This window comes from Oryctolagus cuniculus, chromosome 17 (genome assembly GCF_051225735.1).
Source record: "Oryctolagus cuniculus isolate XC-2025 breed Fujian yellow rabbit chromosome 17, ASM5122573v1, whole genome shotgun sequence".
Taxonomy (NCBI): Eukaryota; Metazoa; Chordata; class Mammalia; order Lagomorpha; family Leporidae; genus Oryctolagus; species Oryctolagus cuniculus.
The window spans coordinates 33360754-33374211 of NC_142883.1; the positions used below are offsets into that span (position 1 = coordinate 33360754).

Consider the following 13458-nt stretch of genomic DNA (forward strand, 5'->3'; position numbering starts at 1 on the left):
CAGCTGCCTGTGTGGACTCCACCTGCAGTCTGGTGCTAACGACGCGAATGCGCCCATTCGGTTCCCTTCAAGGCTGCAGGTCCCAGAGCCTGACCAACAGAGCAGGGCTAGGGCGGCAGGGACAGGAGGCCCTGGAGGGAGCTCAGCCCCGGCAAGAACCAGCAGGGCCCTGGAAACCCTTGCAGAGGGCTTCTGGCTTCGGGCCGTCTCCACTCACCCTCTCCTTCCTTTTTTCTTTTCCGGGAGGAAAGCTAATGGATGATTCACTCTGATTAAACCGCTTCACGGGTAAAAGAGAAGTCACCCACTTCCCAGCCCTCTCTCCATGGAGTACAAGCCACGCCAGGGCTCTGCCCCCTTGCACACGGTAGGAATGCCCCCTACAGCCGCACCCTGCACCTTCCTGCTGGGGCTCAAGGAGTCGCTAACGCTGGGCAGGCAGCATTCTAAGTGTCTACGCCCCAGCCGCCACGACTGAGGGCTGCCTTGTGGTTTCAAGATGGGTTTCCAAGTGAAATGTGATAGGCAGGGAGAGAGACACGTGGCTGCTAAATCCGCAGCCCGGCCAGCCCTCGGCGCAGAGAGCACAGGTCCTCCAGACAATGTCCTGCTCTGGCCCTGCCGGGTCCCGCAGCTCCAGCCCAAACTTAGACACAGCTGTTCCCCTCCAACTCCAAAAAAAGCCCTCCTCTGCTGCGTCTCTCGTGCCTGCCAGCGCTGTGATCCGTACACTTAATCTACCTCCAGCTCAGCTGATCCCTCTCGGGCTTGTCCGATGCACAGAGCGACGGAGAGCGAGAGTCTCAGCGCGTCCTGGACCACGGCTTCGCTCCCTGGCCTTGGCGGTTCAGACTCAGCCTCGGCTAACCAGCAGCATGACCTTGGGCAAGGGAACCTCTCGTGCCTGTCTCCCCCGTGTCAAGTTTATGAAATACCTGAATACTCCTAAATGCTTAGAAAGCTGACTGCATACAGTAAGCAAGTAATAAATGCTCACTATTATTATGAGAACATATAGATGCCATATGTATATATGTAAACCCTGGGCCCTAGGATGATTACGCCAGCTCCACTGAACAGATGTGGCCAAAAGCCATTTGCTGTTGTGAGATAAAACACAGATTAGCTTGGAGGAAAGCACAAATGAAACCGGGAAGTGACCTGTGCAGAATGACGCAGCCCACACACAGCCGAGCTGAAACCCAAACTCCAGCCACAGACTCCAACCCACGCACTCAACAAATTTCACACTTTAGCACGCTCCCTCCTTCAGGCATGGAGATTTGAGAAGTCCCAGGGTCCAGCAGCAAATGCAGACTTCAGCTCTGCAGCCCCAGGAGAGCGGCTGCAGGGCTGCATCTCCAGGCGGGGTGGCTGATTTCCATTCGGTTCCGGCATCTTCCAAGAAAGCGCACCAAAGCAGCCTGGGGGAGCGCGTGCTGCCCCAGCCAACGAGGTGTCAGAGACCACTCAAGGCCAGGGTCACCATGGCCTGGACCATGCTTCCGGCTGAGAGGTCTCCCCTGGGAGGCTGTTAGGCTGTCAGCGACCGACCAGAGGTCAGGGCACGCCATTTGGGAACACATTTGTGTGGGCATGGCTTCGGACACATGGACTTCCGCCAAGCCTGTGTATTTTTTTTTTCCAAACATCTGCACTGTCTTCACCCTTGATAAATAGCAGCCAAGCCTCTCCACTGCACCCAAAAGCCTACACTGCTGCCACAACCCACTGCAATGGATGCTGCCAAGTGGAGAAGAGCCGCTCACACATCTGAAGACGCCCCAACCGCGCCAGCCAAGCCACCCTCCTGGCATTTAGGAAACCGCTAAATACTGGGAAGCCATATTTGTGGAAACAAAGTATTTGGTGTCCAAAGTCCACCCAAATCTAATAAAGGGCATAAGTGCATTGCTCCCAGCTATGTCATGAATATTCATTAGAAGACTTCTGCACCCAGACTTTCATAAAGCTCTTAGGTATTTCAAGACTGCAATGCGAGAGGCTGGGCACTGTGGCATAGAAGGTTAACTCTCCACCTGAGGCACCAGCATCCCATATGAACGCTGGTTCTAGTCCTGGCTGCTCCACTTCCGATCCAGCTCTCTGCTGTGGCCTGGGAAAGCAGTAGAAGATGGCCCAAGTCCTTGGGCCCCTGTATCCGCGTGGGAGACCCGGAAGAAGCTCCTGGCTCCTGCCTTCGGATCAGCGCAGCTCCGGCCATGGCAGTGAACCAGAGGAAGGAAGACCCTTCTTGCTGTCTTTTCCCCTCACTGTCTGTAACTGATTTCATGCAATGAAAATAATAACAGCAACAGCAGCAGCTGACGGTTATCAAGAACTTGCGATACACTAAGTATTATGCCGAGGGCTTATGAAATATCTGGTTCTCAACAGCTCCATTAGATATTATTACTCCCACCATACAGATTAGGAGACCACGTCTCAGCACCAGTGAGCAGCAGAAGCTGGCTTCCAACACAGGCAGCCTGACTTGGTACCACACATGACCCAGGACCACAAATTCCTCCAGGAGCTGACTGAGTAATCTTTAAAAATCCTTTCTGGCTTTAAAGTTCAGAGATTCTTCCCTCTTAGAAATAAAAGGAATTTATGACTTCGAGAAACAACAGGCCGTGATGCTCTGGTACTTGCTAAGAGCGTGCAGCATCTGTGAGCGCCTCCCCAGAATCAGTGGGGGAGGAGAACTGCTGATTTTCTAGGCTAATGATGCCCTCGGAACGGCCAGACTGGCCCAAGCTGGGGGCAGCAGCTGGAAGCTCTTAGAGGAGGCACCCACCCGACCTGCGCAGGTCTGCAGGGCTGCAGATCCCGCTCCTTGGACTTTTTTTTTTTTTTTTAAGGAAAGTCAAATGCTCACACCTGGCTTTCCCCTTGTGGGAAGTGCACTTGGCCCATGTAATCTGCAAAGGCTTCCCTGTGACCCTGCCCAGGGCCCTGCTGTCCTGTAGCGCCCTACACCTGTCTGATCTCTCTGAATGCTCCCCAGTCTCTCAGTCCTGTCTCTGGACACAAACACCCCGCCAGACGGACTTCCACAAGTCCGCCTCTGAGTCGTCCTCCTCCTCCCCCTGCTCAGACCCACCTCACCACACACAGACTCGGCCAAGGGTGCCCCTGTCTCCGGGTGCACCTCTCCTGTTGCTCTCCCTGGCTCTCTCTCAGCGCCCAGTACAGCCTGAAACCGAAACTAATCTCAGACCTGAACACAATGAAATCATTTCCTACTCCATGATGGCAGAGCATCTTCTCAAGAGAGCGCCAGATCCAGCGTGCCGGTCTCCGGACACAAACAGGGCTTTGCAGGTGCCCTCCCAGAACCCAACACTTGCTTGATGAACAGGCAGTCAGGGTGTCGGGGGAGGGAAGGAGAGCTCCTGCCCTGGTGTTAGCTGCTTCTCTCTAATTTGCCCGAGTCCATTTACATTCACCCCAGGAACTGAAGTTCACCGGCCAGGATTTTAAACTCATTGTCCAGCATCCGTTCAGATCTGGCCCATTCTTAGTCACCGTCTGACACCCCTGCAGCCACCTTGCTGAATGCACTTGAGATTGCTCCATGGCATGGTTTTTCTAAATTTGAAAAATGAAGCCTCTTATGTGCTTGGGACAACGAAAAAGAAAAGATCACGGCAAATGGACACCATGATAACCCTCGACGATCTTTCAACGAATTACACATTTTGAGGAAGCTCCTAAACCGTGTTCTGCTCGTTTACCCTACTGTCCCTCACACACTTGAGGGCACTTTTCTCTGTTGCTGGTAGAGACCAGGAATCATGAAGTTATTCCGTTGTTGGATTACCCAGGGCTGGGGAACCTCTTGTCTGCCAAGGGTCATGTGGATATTGATAACACCATTCACAGGCCATACAAAATTATCAACTTGAAAATCAGCCTGCTATAGATTTATTGAATTTTGAGTCCTGCCTGCAGTGGCCTTGGCAGGGACACACCAAATGATTTCACTGGCCTTACATGGCCCGTGGGCCAAATGGCCCCCACCCCTAGAAGCAAACAGAATTGGAAGAGCAAATGCGAGTGACCCAACGAGAGTATCACCAAAGAAACAACTAGAGAGACAGACGTTGTGTGCAATGCTGGCATCCCACATTGGCGCTGGTTTGAGTCCTGGCTGCCCCACTTCTGATCCAGCTCTCTGCTAATGCACTTGAGAAAGCAGTGGAAGATGGTCCAAGTGCTTGGGCTCCTACACCTGTGTGGGAGACTCAGATGGAGTTCTAGGCTCCTGGCTTCAGCCTGGCCCGACCCCAGCATGGTGGCCATTTGGGGGAATGAGCCAATGAATGGAAGAGATATCTCCCTCCCTCTCTCTCTCTCTCCCTCCCTCCCTCTCTCTTTCTCTCCCTCCCTCTCTCTCTCTGTCTCCCTCTAACTCTACCTTTCAATAAATAAATACATGTTTTTTAAAAAAAGCAGAAGAAGAAAGAATGAACTAGGATAATCTGCTGGCTCACTGAGGGCCTCGCCTGCGCACCTGACTCTGCTAGGTGCTAGGCCGGCAGGTGCGCAGGGCCTGCTGGCTCTGGCAGGGCAGCCATCCTCAGAAGCATCTCCTGGGTGGGAGCTGAGGCCCCGCACATTCCACTGCTTCCAGGCCTCCTGCAGTTCTTCTCGGGCATGGCCCGTCCTGCTGGCCCCGGGCAGCGCAGGGCCAGTGTCAGCAGGGAGCCAGGTGCGAGCTAGACCTGGGCTCACCAGCCAACAGCTGAGCACCCAGCACCCCTGGACCAAATTCTTCAACAGGCAAAGGCGGCCTTGGCCCAGCGCGGAGCGATGCTTGCAGCTCAGAAATCCCAGCTTCTTAGAAATCCCTGACCCTGAGCTGACAAGAGCCACTGAGGCCTCCAGACTTCAACTTCCTGTCTCCGAGGAAACCTCCTACACCCAGGACAAAGGAAACCTGTTCCCATCCAGACACCTGCAGGGAGGCCGGTCCTTGCCCGGTGAGTCACTTCTGTCACACCTCACTCCCATCTGGAATGTCTTCCCCACACCTCCCTGGAGCCCTTCCTCCCCACTCTGGATGCCTTTGCCTCTGCTTCCCAGCAGGCACACGCCCTGCCAGTGTGGCAGGAGGCCACTGTGCTTCTCAGCCATGAGAAACCACAAAGGCATCAGGGAAGCCAGCCGCCCTGCCCTGCTCCTGACTCTCCGCTGACGCCCATGCCCAGGCCTCTCGGCTCTATTCACAGCTCACAAGTGCACGTGAACCACAGGCACCTTTAACCTCACTCAGCTCAAGTGCCCCCTCCTCCAGGAAGTCTTCCCTGTCCCAACTCCTCTTCTGGCTGCCCAGTGCTTTATCTTATCACAGTGCTTGCCACAACAACTGGAATTCTAGGCTCACAGCTGTCACCCCTACTGGACTGTAGGCAGGGCATTCACCTGGGTGGTCTTTGTGCCCAGGTCAAGCCCCAGCAGAGTGACTGACACTTTGCCAGTGGCTCTCACCAGGCCTGTCCCCAGTGGGGCCTGGGCCTTGCATTGGCAGCCACTGGGGCAGAGCATGAACCATCACCGCCCCCCCAGCTCAGCAGGGGCCTCCCTGAGAAGTTCTCTCAAAGTGGCCTGCAGCCTCTTGAATGCAAATCCTGGCTCTGCCACTTTCTAGCTACTGGATCTTGGGCAAGTCCTTAACCTCCTGACGTCTCCTGTGTCTCTCTCTCTCTGCCTGAGAAATGCTCGTGGGGAGTGAAAGCTGACCCATAGGAGCACCAGAACAGGACGGACCCGCAGCAACAGGTCTGACGGCTCGGTGACTGCTGGCATCGTGGCTGCCCATGCCTACTCATTCCCAGGAACCCCTTGTCTGCAAAGCGTCCTCTCCTGGCCCCTATCGGGCCTGTCCTCCACCCCGCCACTGGGCCCCCTTCCTCCATGCCCCACTCTGCCCTGTTCCTCTGGACCACATCAGTGCTAACATTTAAAAAAAAAAAAAAAAACTTGACAGCAGGTGCAGTGGTTAAGATGCTGCTCGCAATGCCCACATCCCACATCACTGTCTCAGCTCTGCTTCCTATTCCGGCTCCTGCTAAGCAGGTGACGGCTCACGTAGCTAGGTCCCTGCCAGGCACCTGGGAGACACGGATGCAGCCCTGGACTCCTGGCTTTGGCCTGGCTCACTCCTGGCTGTTGTGGGCTTCTGAGGGATGAACCATCTGATGGACAATGTTTGTTTGTCTCTCTGACTGCATTTCAAATAAGTAAAAACAAGGAGGAAAAAGCCATTCAACCCTCCCTAGTGATTATGCCCCCGGGTTATAGGGCCAGTTCCCCAAAGAATGGGGAGCAGAGTTGGTTCCACATGAAGGCAGCAGCAGCTGTGTTCAGCTGTCCCCAAGTATGCTCAGCTGTCACCCCTGACACTTGCCCACCCGACCTGTTTGGTCCTCCAAAAGTCAGCCTCAGCCTCTACAGTCCTCTCCAAAGATTTCCCTTCGAAATAAAGGAACCTTGGAATGACAGCACCCACGAGCAGAAACAACAGTAAGCGCTTCTATCTGTAAACACTCCCTGCCTGGCAAGGACTAGATCTCTTAATTCTCTCTAAACAGCAACAGGTCTGGGGGATGGAGGTGCTTAAAAACTCCAGCAGGCGGAGATGGGGCTGGGGATGCCCCTCCACATCCTATCCTCTAAACTACAGAGGCACCATCGTAACGGGTGCAAAACAGCTGGACGGATTCCTAGGGGGACTTGGAACGTTTTTATCCCACTGCTTTCTTCCTTGAAGAGTCCTGGTGCTGCCACAATAGCAAAGGGACGGTCACACTTTGTGAGATGGGAGTGTATGGTGGCAAGCATGGGTGTCGCGGTCACGACTTGCAGCCACAGTATTGGGAGTCCCCTCTATCGCTCTGACACATCGCAGGTCGCTCCTGGGAGCCTGGATGCAGGGGTGTCACAGAGGCACTGAGTAGCCAACACAACCTGCATCCAGAACCCCTCAGCCCATGTCAGCCACGGCTGCAGCCCAGAGCCCAGTACTGGCCCCTGTGGAGGCGAATCCTCGGCCACTGGCACAGGACCCTTGCATACCACTGAGACCTCCTCCAAGTCCCAAGTCAGGGACTGCTGGGCCACAGCCCGTTAGTGGCTCTAAGGCTCTTCAGGGATCTTGTCTCTCGTGAGTTTAACAGCCAGCAAGGCAGAGGTGCCACCTCCTCTTGGTCACCTTATATAGTCAGAGGAGGGCCCTATCTCATGCTCAGCTTCCTGTGCCCAAAGTTCTAGAATATTCCTGCCTCTGTTCCTTAGGGCCAAAGCTGAGTAAAAGCACGGAGTTCTGAAGGAAGAGACAGGTGTGAGGGCTGCCACACACCAGCGCTCAGCTCACTGGGAAACCACAGTTGTTGGTCAGTGGCACATGGCAGGCACCCCGAAAGGCTCTTCCAGATCCCCAGAGTGCAGACGCCACAAACGCCTGCCCAGCAGCCCAGCAGCCCAGCAGCCCAGCAGCCCAGGCCCAGTGAGGCGCGGCTAAGAGAGAAAGGCAGGCCAGGCATTTGGGGGCTGCACTGGGGGTTGACAGCAGCCCCCTCGGCCCACACCTGCCTTCTAAAGTCCAAGGGGGGAGGACGCTTGGCACGGTGGTAAAGCCACTGCTTGGGACGCCACCTCCCATATCAGAGTGCCTGGGTTCAAGTCCCACCTCTGCTTCCAACCCCAGCTTCCTGCTAACATGCACCTTGGGAGGCAACAGTGATGGCTTGAGCAACTAGGTCCCTGCCACCTCCATGGGAAACCTGGATTGAGTTGCTGGCTCCCTAATTTGGGGAGTGAACCAGTGGATGAAAGGTCTTGGGCTCGCTCCCGCTCCCTCCCTTCCTCCCTCTCTCTTTCCTTTCAAATAAAAAAATAAATAAGTAAACATTTAAAAAGTCCAGGTGGATCTAAAGGACCGCCAATGCTCAGATCCTAGCCTTGAACAATGCAACTCCCTTTCCCCAAAAATGAGCTGGGGCTCTTAAAGGCCCGACCCCAACACCCAGCTAAAACCCCAGAGTATCCACCTACATCCTCATGCCTTCATTCACTTCCAAGCCAATGGCCCTGTGGCCCCCAGCCCAGGGCCCATCATATAAATAGCAAAACCAGACCCTGGAGAAGGACCCCCTCGCTGACCCCATACCCCAGCCGGCTGCAGGGAGCTGGGAGCCAGCTGGAGTGTCCAGATTTCCACGGCCACAGCTCACAGCTGCCCAGGAAAGTCTTGAGAAAGACCACACCAAGGTGTGCTCTCTGTACCCTGGCATTAGGCACTGGCCAGCCACAGGGATACAGCCTCCTGAAAAGCCCAGGCTAGACCACAAACTCCAGAGCAGGGTCCCTCAGGGGAGCCCCAGTTCTAAGGGGGTGTCTTAATATCCGCCGCGGAGTACACACGTGTCCCCGCACACACGCATGTTTGGGGAAGGAGAACTCTGAGCAGAGTCTCAGAAGGACCCACAACTCCATCTCTGGCCCCAGGTTTGCCCCTGGCCTGAGTCCCATGCCTGGGCCATCCTAGCTGTCCAGGGTCACTCTTCTATTCGAGGATGTCCCAGGTCGCAGCCCCACCCTGTTCCCCAGGCACAGAAAAACAGAGGGGTTCACACTCAAGCCTCCTGCACACAGCCTCCAGCCCCCTGGTGGTCTGGGCCAGGTTTCTCCCAGCATCCCCTCTCCCTCTCAGAGACCCCACCCTCCATTCAAATCCAGGTCCCAGAGGCACAACCCCCAACAACAGAGGGCTCAGCGGCACAGCGGATCCAGCGGGGGCCCAAAGCGCTGGGCGCCACGACTAACCCCAGTCTCCCTCCCTCCCTCCTTCAGGCACGGCTGGCTAGCTCCGCAGCCCTTTCTCCTGGGCCAGGCGGCTCAGGGGGCCACTCTGCCCCCACCGTAGGGCAGCAGACGGGTGATGGGTGGTCTTCTGTATCCTTGGCACACCTCATTTCTAAACTCCCAGTCAGTCCCGGCACCCCCACTCTCACCAGAACGGAAAACAAAAACAACAATAACAACAAAAGAAAAATCAGAAACTTCCCTCCCTTTAAATGAATTCCTTCCTAGGAATTTAATACCAGCGTCAATTTCTTGGAGCTAAAACTTTTTCAAGAGGGAAACGAAATGGAGAAGCCAGTGACAGTGCAAAGCAACAATGCAAAGGACGGAGCGCCTAGCTCCGGGGGGACCGAAGCCGACGCTCGCCCCCCGGAGCTCCGCGCCCCGGGCACTCGGAGCCCGAGGGGCGGGCTGGGGCCGCAGGGGCGGGGACTGCGCGCTCTGAACTTTCCTAGCCCTGCCGCCGGGAGACGCAGCTCCCCGGGGACGGGGTGGGACCAGAAAAGGCTGAGTCGACCTGTGGCCTCGGCGGGGGGAAGGAAGGGAGCCTCCCCTCCCCCCTAAAGGGAGTGCGCTCCCATCGGGCGCCCCCGCCCGCCGCCGCCGCCGCCGCCGCCCAGCTTGCGCCCCCAGACTCAGCCTCGGCGGGGAGGAGCCCACACAAAAGGGGGAGCGGCGGGAGAGGGGCTCGGGCAGCGCGGGCTTCGGGAGGCCTCGCGCCCCCTCCCCGCAGCACCGGTCCGCGCCCACCCCTGTCCTGGCGCGCCCCGCTCGCAGCCCCCAGGTGCCCGCACGCCCCACACCCCGCGCGCGCCCAGGGCCCGGCATGAGGAGGGGGCTCGGGAGGGAAGGGCGGGTGGGACCCGCCACACGCGGCCGGAGCGGCGCAGGGTCGGGGAGCCGCGGCGACAGTCCCGGGAATCAAACTCGCGGCGACGCCTCGGCCAGGGCCGGAGAGGTGGGGCCGCGGGCAGGGCCGGGCCGGGCGCCGGGGCCGGGCGCCAGCGAGGGTCTTACCGAGCAGCCGCCGCGCGCGTCCGCTCCCCGCCGCCGGTGGGGCCGGGCCGCGCGGGGGAGGGGCCGCGATCCCGCGGCGGCGGCGGCGGCGGCGGCGGGCCCGGCTCGGCGGCGCGGCGGGCGCGGGGAGGCGGGGAAAGCGAGCGAGGCGAGGCCGGCTTCCTAGCGGCGGGCGGCGAGAAATGCAGCTGTCCTGCCTGCGCGGCTGTCTGCGAGGCCGCAAGTGGGGACGCGCGGGGAGGAGCGGGGCTGCGGGCGGGGCGCGGCCCGGGCGGCGGCGCCCCCAGACCCTCTCGAAGGGCCGACCCCTTCCCGGAGAGCAGGGAAGCGAGAACCGGGGTTCGGAAACCAGCCCCGTGGCGGGGCGGGGGCCGGAGAGGGGACACCGGGTGCAGATGAGGACGGCCCTCGCGTGCGCCCCCAGCCCCAGCCACCGGGGCTGCCCGGTTTGCGAGCGGAAGGAGAGCGCGCGCCGGGAGCCCCGGCTCCGGGGCAGAGCGGGGTGCTGGCAGTCCTGCTCCTCCTGGCTGGGGGGGTGGGCACCGCCTGGAGAGGGTGGGGCACAGAGTCCGGAGGCCTGGGAGACCTGCGGGGTGGGGAGGGGGAGATGTAGCAGCAGGGCTGGCCTGAGAGGCCGCGTACGAGTGGCAGGGACCCTGGGTGAGGGTGCGGACGCAGCGAGGCGGCCCAAGCGTGGGGGAGGGGCGGCTCCCTGGGAGCCCGGGCTCAGGCAGGCTAGGAAGAATCGAGTGCTGAGGTCAGAGGGGACGGTGGGGAGGGGGCAGGAAATCCCAGCTGTCGGTCCCTGACCCCATCAGGTGCCAGCTGACATCTCGCCTGCTCACTGCAGGGACTTCAGAGCTCCAGGAAGGTCTTCCCGAGAAACTTGTTGAATAAATGAGAACTCCACCTCGGCTGGGTTTTTTCCCGCGTTGTTCGATTTCAGACTCCAGTTTGGGGGTGGGTAGGATGGAGCGGATCTACTTAGGGGGTCTGAGAAGGGTGAAGACCGGCCGCAGCCCCAGCTCCCAGCCCGACAACAGCACAGGGTCTGGAAAAGGTTGCCCGAGAGCCCCACTTTGGCATCTGGGGCCGGGACAGGGAACAGCCCCCTCTCTCATTTTCTGGGGACCTGCCGAGGCTCTGCAGGCTCAGCGGCGGAGCCCCCTCTCTCATTTTCTGGGGACCTGCCGAGGCTCTGCAGGCTCAGCGGCGGAGGCCCGCCCCTCTGTGCTTCCCTCATTTGCATGAGGGAAATGCCTTCAGCAGGTTAGGAACCTGGTAGGGGCAGGAAGCTCGGAACCACCCCTCCTTAAGGAGGCCTGGACTGGGGTCTCTAACCTCTGAGGACTTCCCCCTTCTTGCTGGTCTCTCCCTAAGTTCCTCCACTCGGGGCTGCATTTCTGTGTGGGGGGACTGCCTCGTGCCTTCGGTGCGGACTCGGGCTCCTTAGGTGAGCCATGGCCCGAGAGTTCGGATTATGTTGTGCAGTGTGCAACCCTCCACCGGCCCCCGTGTATTTGCATGGGCCACTCTTCCGCTGTGCTTCCTGCCTGTCATCGTGACATTGGTGCCTGCAAGCTCGGCTTCCCTGTTCATAGTCACCCCTGTGTCTCTCATTAAACATCGTTGTAGCGTGCAGTCTTCCCCCTTAGGCCTTGCTAACATGCTCCCCGTTTGGGGTCTGTCCTCCTGGGAGCTTTTCCGCGGATCCCTTCCCTCTCTCTCGTTCCCACCTCTGCCTCAGAGCCCGCGGGGTTCCAGGCCAGATATCCCTCCTGCGCCCAGCCCCTCACACCACTGCCTCCCGAGGTATCCACCTACTGTCCTCTTCTTCCGAATGCCACCTCTCGCACTGGGGCTGGAAGCCTCAGTCCGCCTTGTGGGAGGATAAACACCCAGATGCCTGTGGGACTGACTGCCCGTCTCAGGCCTTTCTGAGAGGGATCCCCAGCCCTCCCTCAGAGTGCATGTTGGCCCTGGTGTCAAGGCTCTGTGTACAACTGCTCACCCCTGTGTGCATCCTGCCAGCCTCTAAAGAGCACGTGGCACTGCAGCTGGGCTGCGCAGGAGGAGCCTGGCCGGCCCCCGCGTGAGTGAGGACTTGGCCAGAGGAACCACTTCCAGCAGGTGGGTGAGGCATGCCCGCTTTGCCCACAGGGAAATCTGTGTCTTCCTCTTCACTGGTTACAGTTTGTAGGGCTCCAGGGGTCCTGCCCTCCCCCCAGAGGCAGTTTATCCTCAGCAAGGCAGAGGAGATTAGTTAGAGATCAGTGGAATCCCATGGAACCATTTAAATTGTCTTTAAGAATATTGAAGGCCTGTACAAAGGTTCATGATACAATGTTATAGAAGAGGCAGGCTACAAAATAGTATAGGACTTATAGAGCAAAATATGTCAAGAAGAATGTTAGCACTTGTTGAATGAGTGCTTTATAGATAACTTTTGTTGATATTTTTCTAGATTTTCCAAGTTTCCTACATTGAAAACAATATACATATATATAATCATTGTGATTAGAAAGAGGAAGTTTAGGGGCCAGCGCTGTGGCTCACTTGGTTAATCCTCCACCTGCGGTGCCGGCATCCCATATGGGCGCCAGGTTCTAGTTCCGGTTGCTCCTCTTCCAGTCCAGCTCTCTGCTGTGGCCCAGGAAGGCAGTGGAGGATGGCCCAAGTGCTTGGGCTCTGCACCCACATGAGAGACCAGGAGTGTCGCTCCCCCTCTTCGTGGAGGAACGACACCAAGCCCTGCCTAGGCTTCATATCCGAGTCACGGCACCATTATGTCGCTCCCCCTCTTCATGGAGGAACGACACAGGACCCTGCGCTGTTCTTTCGTCTGCTCGGCCCTCCCCGGGTTTGCTGCTGGTTCTTCCCGGGTTGGCTACCGTCCCTTCCACCTCCGTGGAAGGGCGGTTCCCCCTGCCACATTCCCCACTTCCGCAGGGGAGCGGCACACCGCCGGCCGGCTCTCTCGGGGGCTGCACAGGTGTTCCCTCAGATGTTTCCCCTAGATGTTCCTGGTGCATGCCATCTCTCTCCTCCTTTATAGTCCTCTTCCACCAATCCCAACTCTGCTACCCACACGCCGAGTACGCTGCTCTCCTCCAATCAGGAGCAGGTCCCACAGTTTATTGGTTGAACTGGAGGCAGCTGTGTAGAAGCTGTTTCCCTTCTCAGCGCCATATTGTGGGAAAGCAGATGCATAGAATAAGTCTTAATTCCAGTAACTTAGTCTAGTCCGAGTTGCTCCCAGTTGCTCCCCACACAGGAGGATGCACCTGCATTGGAGACCAGGAAGAAGTACCTGGCTCCTGGCTTCAGATCGGCGTAGCTCCGGCCGTGGTGGCCATTTGGGGGGTGAACCAGCAGAAGGAAGACCCTTTTCTCTGTGTCTCTCTCTCACTGTCTAACTCTATCGGTGAAATAAAAAAAAAAAAGAGGAAGTTTAAACAGTAATAATTTTCGTCCATACTTTGTTTACCTTAAGCTATTTCAATTCAGCTTCATAGCCATTTTTTATAAGATTTATTTATTTATTTGAAAGGCAGAGTTACAGAGAGGCAG

The 13458-nt window shown here is 57.7% G+C and overlaps 1 protein-coding gene across 3 annotated transcripts in view; it reads right to left on the minus strand.

Moving 5' to 3' along the window:
• The window catches only part of CUEDC1 (CUE domain containing 1), an 88986-nt gene extending 78934 nt beyond the window's left edge, over positions 1 to 10052 (minus strand). For all 3 annotated transcript variants that reach the window (XM_070060924.2, XM_051824825.3, XM_051824824.3), the window contains exon 1: positions 9889 to 10052. The gene's annotated coding sequence lies outside the window, so the exon portion shown is untranslated. The remainder of the gene's footprint in view (positions 1 to 9888) is intronic.
• Between the last annotated feature and the right edge of the window lie 3406 nt (positions 10053 to 13458).